A 7,057-nucleotide genomic window follows, 5' to 3' on the forward strand; every position below is an offset into this window, starting at 1 on the left:
TGTTTTTTTTTTTTATAATTTTTTTATTTGTTTTTATTTTGAGCTATTAAAGCCTAGTGATCAATCATAACTTCGTGCTTGTTATGCACCCATGTTCTCACTATAATTTGAGAGGCCCACACCAACCATTTAGAAATTTCCAGTCATAATGGTCCAGGTAACTTGGGGGACTCTTGAACACAATGCAAATCCTAATAACATAAACAAGACCTATCCAACACGTCCTTCTCAGTAAATTTGTGGATCTCAATCTATTTCTATCCTCCCAATTGGTAGTCCAATGAAGGTTTCCAAGAGCATGTCTTATGCCATAGATCTTTATTTTCCACACACTTATGATTTGGAGAGGAGACAGTCACATGGAGACTCTCTTCATCAAAGGGAGTGTATTTCGGGTTATTTGATTTCAAGGCAGGTATTAAAAAATAGTAGAAATAAAGATTTGATTGTGAATGGTGTTGGATCAACTTATATGGTGCATAATTCAGGATCTGAGATAAAGGTAGACTAGTAGTATACATTCAGGAACAATTATTTAGGAGCTATGTTATTCCTCAAAAACAATGAGCTACAACTGTCTCTGCACGACTCTGATTCAATTGTGCAATTATAACAAGATGACATTGACAGTTTGGAATTCAAAGAAGCCAAGGAAAACAAACAATGGAGTTATAAAGGTAGAAAGGTAGTTAAAGTGACCGTTGTTTCCCTTCAGGTGCATCTTTAGGAAATTTTGAATTGAGTCAAACTTGATAAACATTGAAGCATAGAAGTTCCAAGGTGCAAGAGTTCTCATCATGGAGTACAACTCTTAATTGAGGGGTATTAGTACATTTAGCAGATGTGAATAATCATTCAAATAGACTGCTTTTATTGCTGGGATATCAAGTGCAGGAAAGAATTATATACAATGGTGCCAAATATTTAGAGGAAAAGTTGCAAAATATTAAGATGATGATACAAAGCAACCTGTACCTATACCTTAGTATCATGTCTGGGACTCGTAAGTGTTTTGAGGAGGAGAGTTTGACAGGAAGAGATCACACTGCACAAGATCGACCTACCTCATCAGGGCAGAGTGAGAAACCACCCTTATTTAAAATAATCTTGTAGAATAGAGAAGCCAGCCAACAGTCTTTGCTGTTGATGTAAATATTAATTCTTTGAAGTCACAAGAAAATTCAAATCTAGACAAATTGCTGCTATTATAATTATTGGATTGTTTATATGAAGTTCTCACTGATCAGAATTGTCCATAATATCTGCATTTTCAATAGACTTTTCAGACAAGGTAAAGTATAAAACTAAAGTGTTGTTCTGCAATGGACTTTAAAGTGCGGATTTTTACTTTATAAGATGCATTGAGTACAAGTCCTGATACTCATGCAGGTTAATGTTATGTGAAAATTTTGATTGGATCATTTTGTGTTTGAGGATGGGTGGAAGGGTAGATTCAACAACCATCAAACCTATCAAATAAGCAGATGTGCACAGAATATGTTTTGGACAAGTTATTCTAGACATTTCAAGCGTTGTTAAGGAACTTGTAGAAAATAACTTGGACGCAGGAGCAAGCAACATTGAGGTTAAACTAAAAGAGTATGGAGGAGAATCCTTTAAGGTTGGAGATAATGGTTGTGGTATTTCACTTGGCAATTATCAGAGTGTGACTCTCAAGTATCATACTTCCAAGATTTCAGCTTTTTTTGACCTGCAATCGTTGACTTCCTTTGGATTCCGAGGAGAGGCACTAAGTTCACTTTGTGCTTTGGGAGATGTGACCATTGTAACTAGAACAAGGCATGAAACTATTGGTACAAAATTGACATTTGACCATTCGGGTCTGATTTCTTACCAGAAAAGTATGGCATGTCAGATTGGTACTACTGTTATAGTGACAAAATTGTTTTCATCTTTGCCTTTAAGGTATAAGGAGTTCAATTGAAATATTCGCCAAGAATATGGCCGACTTCTGTTCCTATTGCATGCTTATGCTCTTATTTCCAAAGGTGTCCAATTTGTCTACACTAATGTGTTAGGCAAAAATGCCAAGAATGTGGTTTTAAGAACACATGGAAGTAGTTCCATTAAGGATAATATAGTAACAGTTTTTGGTACCAAGACACTTGCATGTTTAGACCCTTTAGACATATGTGTCTCAGATGGATGCTATCTTGAAGGGTTTATGTCTAAGCCCAGATCTGGAAGTGGAAGGGCTTAAGGATATCGACAGTTTTTCTATGTGAATGGCCACCCTGTGGACATGACAAAAGTGACGAAACTTTTGAATGAGATATACAAATCTTATAACTCTCAGCAATATCCTATGGTCATCTTAAATTTCATCCTTCCCACTACAGCATATGATGTGAATGTAACTCCAGACAAAAGAAAGATATTTCTTCATGATGAAGGTCTTCTTATGTCTACTCTAAGAGAGTCCTTAGAAAAATATTATGATCCTAATAAATATACTTATGTTATTAATAACTTTGAAAGTGACTTGCAGTTGAGGCACACATGCAGCCCATTGTTATCATCACAAAATGCAGAAAAAAAAGGAACCTTCTTTTGTGGGGGATTGTGAGATGATTGAAAATGTAAATGATAAAGGTAAATCTGAATTTGGAAGAAAACAGGCCAAATGTTCACAATGAAGAGATGCTTCAAGAGTCCTTCGTAAAGAAGCAATGATGTGGGAAAGGTAGAACCGACAGCTCCAGCAACAAAATTCTTGACATCGTCAGATATTCTTCTTAGTTTTGATGGAATTGATATTTCTAATGATGGAATTGTTCCTTTCAGGCGTGGTGACTACATAGGTTTTAGCTACCTTGTTTCAAAGAAGTACATAGGAGAGAATGCCAAAGTCAAAATTCTATGTGATTCCGAGTATCGTGACTTTGATATCGAGATTTCTACTCACAAATGCCTAGTTCCTGAACATATAAAGGTGAAGCATCCATCTTATTACATCATAGCTAGATTTGTATTTTCAGCTATGTCTGTGCCATACCTTCGATCTAAATACGGAAAGGATTATGACTACAATGCTCTAGTAAAACTGTTGGACAAGCTACTACATTCTATGGCACGAATAGAAGATGAACGGTTGGTGGTGATTTCTCGGTCCTGGTTGCAGATATAAATACTAGTTATGAGGATATCGTAAATACACAGGTCCTGGCTTCCAATGGAGTGCATGTAAAAATCTCAGGCATCTTGCAGACATGGTGGAAAACTGTGAGGATGACTTTTGAGATATGACCTGGAGTAACATATTATTGTTTTGGCAAAAAAAATAAAAATCGAAGGAAGCAAATCCTGATATTCTTGCAACACATTGCATACCTTCAGCTATATCTGATGATTTGAAAACATGAATCAGTTTTCCAGAGGTGACATTCCTTACATTCTGATCTGATTATTCAGATGAATATTGTTTACTACTTCGACAACATGATAGGAAAGATGCTAGGTTGGGGATATCAAGAGGGTACTACTCACTTTGGTTTTGGCTATGACCTTCGATAAAGTAACCGACTTCAAGGTCTAGATTTTGAACCTAAGCTCTGATACCATGTGTAAGGTCCCCTCCTAGGGTCCTCTACTAGATCTATATTCTCTAATTTTACATGAAATAAAAGGGAAATAATTTATTTCTTTCAAGACATTTAAACGACGATAATTTACCATTTAAAATTTAATTCCTATAATTTAAATAGTGAACATTTCATTTCAATCACTTACATGAGCATCTATGCATAGAGGAATACCTATACCAAAAGCCCGATGGAGATGCCCTTGAGCTGATGCTTCTACTGGAACGCTCCTCTTGACTACCGACTGGATTTAGCACCCAACCAACTAGGAAGTAATTCCTAGCCCAGGAAACCTCCATAGCTCTCCTAGCCCTCCGAGCCCAAGTCCAACCAGATGTAGTGTGTCCAATATAAAACACTACTCCCCTTCTCTCTCTCTAACAATTCCTTCAAAACCACAGCCAAACCAAAACCAAAAGCAAGACCAAGCATCCCCTGTCCTTCCCTTATCCTTCCCCTTTTATGCTCCCCCTTCTCCTCTCCACCTCAACCACCTCTCATTAATGTCATAACTACTCCCTCATCCTTACATTTGACTTCTCTTCTCCCAAGTAAACATGTGAGGAAATTTGGGGATGTGATATGAATATAAAATTGGGTAATTAATTGGAGAGGACATGTCTTCTCGCAAGTAAATATTTTGGGGATGAGAGACGAATATTTAAATTGGTAATTAATTGGAGAGGACCATGTCTTCTCCCAAGTAAATATTTTGGGGATGAGAGATGAATATATAAATTGGTAATTAATTGGAGAGGACCATGTCTTCTCCAAAGTAAATATGAGAGGACATTTTGGGGATGTGGATATTTAAATTGGAATAATGGAAGGAGACCATATCCTATCCAAGATTAAATTTGGGAAGACAAGTTGGGAATTGAATAATAACAATAATAAATTTTATATCAGTAAATAAAATTTACAGTTTCCCAAATGAAAGTATTCATCAATATTTCTCGATAATTATAAGTCAATATTTTTAGGTAATTTAAACATTAATAAAATTTGCATGATAAGATTAAGTGGGGAATTACAAATTGTAACAAATTAGTTGTCCACGACCCCTTCCTGCTCCCATTCCACCTTGACCCTATCTGCACCCCTGAAATCCAGCATGCGCTAGTCCTGATTTTGATCGAGGGCTCGTGTTTCAGTCTGCATCTTGTAGGTAGGGGTTTGGTCCATCATTAGATCATATCTTCTGCACGTGCGCTCATAATGACCTACCAACTTGCAAAAATTACAGAACAATTGTTGGGACGTTTGCGTATACTTCTACAGTATATGACAATTATCTGTAACATGTTTTCCTCCTATTTGACAGATCGTGCACCAGAATGTAGGCGCTGTGCTCGGCCCTGCTTGTGCCTCTCGTCTCAATGGCATCGGCCCTCCTGCCGCCAAATAGTTCGCAAACATTGGACAATGGTCCTTGTCATGCCCATGGCACTTGCATTTTATGCACCATACCTCCTCGCGCGCCTCTAGCCAAGGTATCCTGTCCTATTTCAAACTCTGCATCTCCAGACATAGATTTTTCAGTTGTGTGTGGATTTTTTGGACTCCCAGACCAGGGTCTTGTATAGGGGTTTCATGTTTTTTTTGTGACAACACCATCCTTAAATGCGGTGTTGGTGACGCTGCAAACCATGCACAGTGTTGTCCATCCATCAAAGTCATGTTGGCCTTGCGAATCATACTCTTCAGTCTTTGGTCCAGATCCCAGGGGATCTCGTCTGGGAGCATCGCGATCTCCTTAAATCCGATAATTGATTGTGTCTTTGACTTTGGCCTACTAAATTCCTTGTTCAGCGCGGACTGGATTTCTGCGATTCCTGCATTTGGATGGTCATTAGAATGCCTGATGTACCATGTTAATGCATGATCCTGCAATGAGCTTACCAGCGTAGCCTTTTTGATATTGCCATCCATGACTCCTTGTGCTTCCCATACTGCCCTTACCATGAACTAGAATTGGTCTAGATTTTCATTCCCTACTCCTCTAAATACTTGTAGTTTGACCGCACTTGCCATACTGAACTGTGGTGGTGGTGGAGGTGGGGTGGTGTAGGAATTTACAGGGTAAGTTCCTCAGAAAGAATACCAAAAGGACATCGCTCACAACCAGATCACAGATCAATACACCAGTATTTTTGACGTGGTTAAAACCCTCAAAGAGGGAAACAGTCCATGGCCTATCCCAACGTGGGTACTACAGGCAATTTATTAATCAAAGAATGAAAATTTACATAAGCTTCTCTCATGCACGGATTACCCGAACAATGACCCTCCATGCGCTTTAAATAGAACTCATGGACCAATCGGGTGTCAAGCCACGGATCAAGTGTCGGTAATACCGAGGAGAGAATGAACCGTCGGATCACTACATATCGTGACCGTCGGATTGTAAGTTACAAAATGTACAACGGTAAAGAAACACACTTTACCTAACTCTATACCTAACTCTATACTAGACCAAGTTGAACTTAACTATTTCCTATGTGTCGAAATATCCTAACATCCCCCCTTAAGAACAACTTGGGATAGGATTGAAGGATTTACAAATATGACACAATAGGAGAAGGAAGGAGGCACTAGAGCCTATCCCCCCTTAGTGACAACTTCCTGAACTCCAAGCATATATCAAAGTTTAGTGAACTTCGCCTCCATGAGAGCCTTTGTGAAGATGTCTGCAACCTGATCATCTGTTGAACAATATTGCACTTCAAGAAAATGGTCATGAATGAGCTTTCTGATGAAGTGCATGTGTAGTTCAATGTGTTTGATGCGCTGATGTTGGACTGGATCTTTGCATAGCTGAATGGCACTTTGATTATCACACCAAAGTGTGGTTGGATGCTGCTGCTCAAAGCCAAACTCTGATAGGATCTGACGAAGCCACAAGGCTTCCTTACTAGCTTCCACGGCACCACGATACTCTGCTTTTGCTGATGAAAGAGAAATGGCAGCCTGTTTCTTACAAGCCCATGTAATAGGTCCTGAACCAAGAGTGAAGACATAACCGGCAGTAGACTTCCGATCATCAGGGTCACCAGCCCAATCAGAATCAGTGAAACCAACTAACAGAGGAGCTGCTTTGGCATTGTAATGAATCCCAAAATGTACTGTACCTCGAACATAACGAAGTATTCTTTTAGCTGCTTTCCAATGACTTTCACGGGGGTTTTGCATAAAACGAGCAACAAGGCCAACAGCAAAGGAAAGATCAGGACGAGTATGGGTTAAATACAAGAGTTTTCCTACAAGTTGACGGTATAAGGTAGCATCAACTTCAGGAGAAGTACAAGAGACTGAAAGTTTGAATCCAGACTGAAAGGGAGAAGGGGCTGGCTTACAGTCTTCCATGTGAAAATGACGAAGAATATCACAAGCATACTTGGACTGGGAAAGGAAAATACCCTCCTTGGATTGCAAGACTTGAAGACCGAGAAAAT

The 7,057-nt window shown here is 38.9% G+C and overlaps 1 pseudogene; it reads left to right on the top strand.

Moving 5' to 3' along the window:
• The first annotated feature begins 1,435 nt into the window (after positions 1 to 1,435).
• On the top strand, positions 1,436 to 2,694 carry LOC149192828 (DNA mismatch repair protein PMS1 pseudogene; annotated as a pseudogene).
• The last annotated feature ends 4,363 nt before the right edge of the window (positions 2,695 to 7,057 follow it).

This window comes from Pinus tabuliformis, chromosome 2_2 (assembly GCF_031772625.1).
Source record: "Pinus tabuliformis cultivar Carrire ecotype Pingquan chromosome 2_2, CPIR1, whole genome shotgun sequence".
NCBI classification, from domain to species: Eukaryota; Viridiplantae; Streptophyta; class Pinopsida; order Pinales; family Pinaceae; genus Pinus; species Pinus tabuliformis.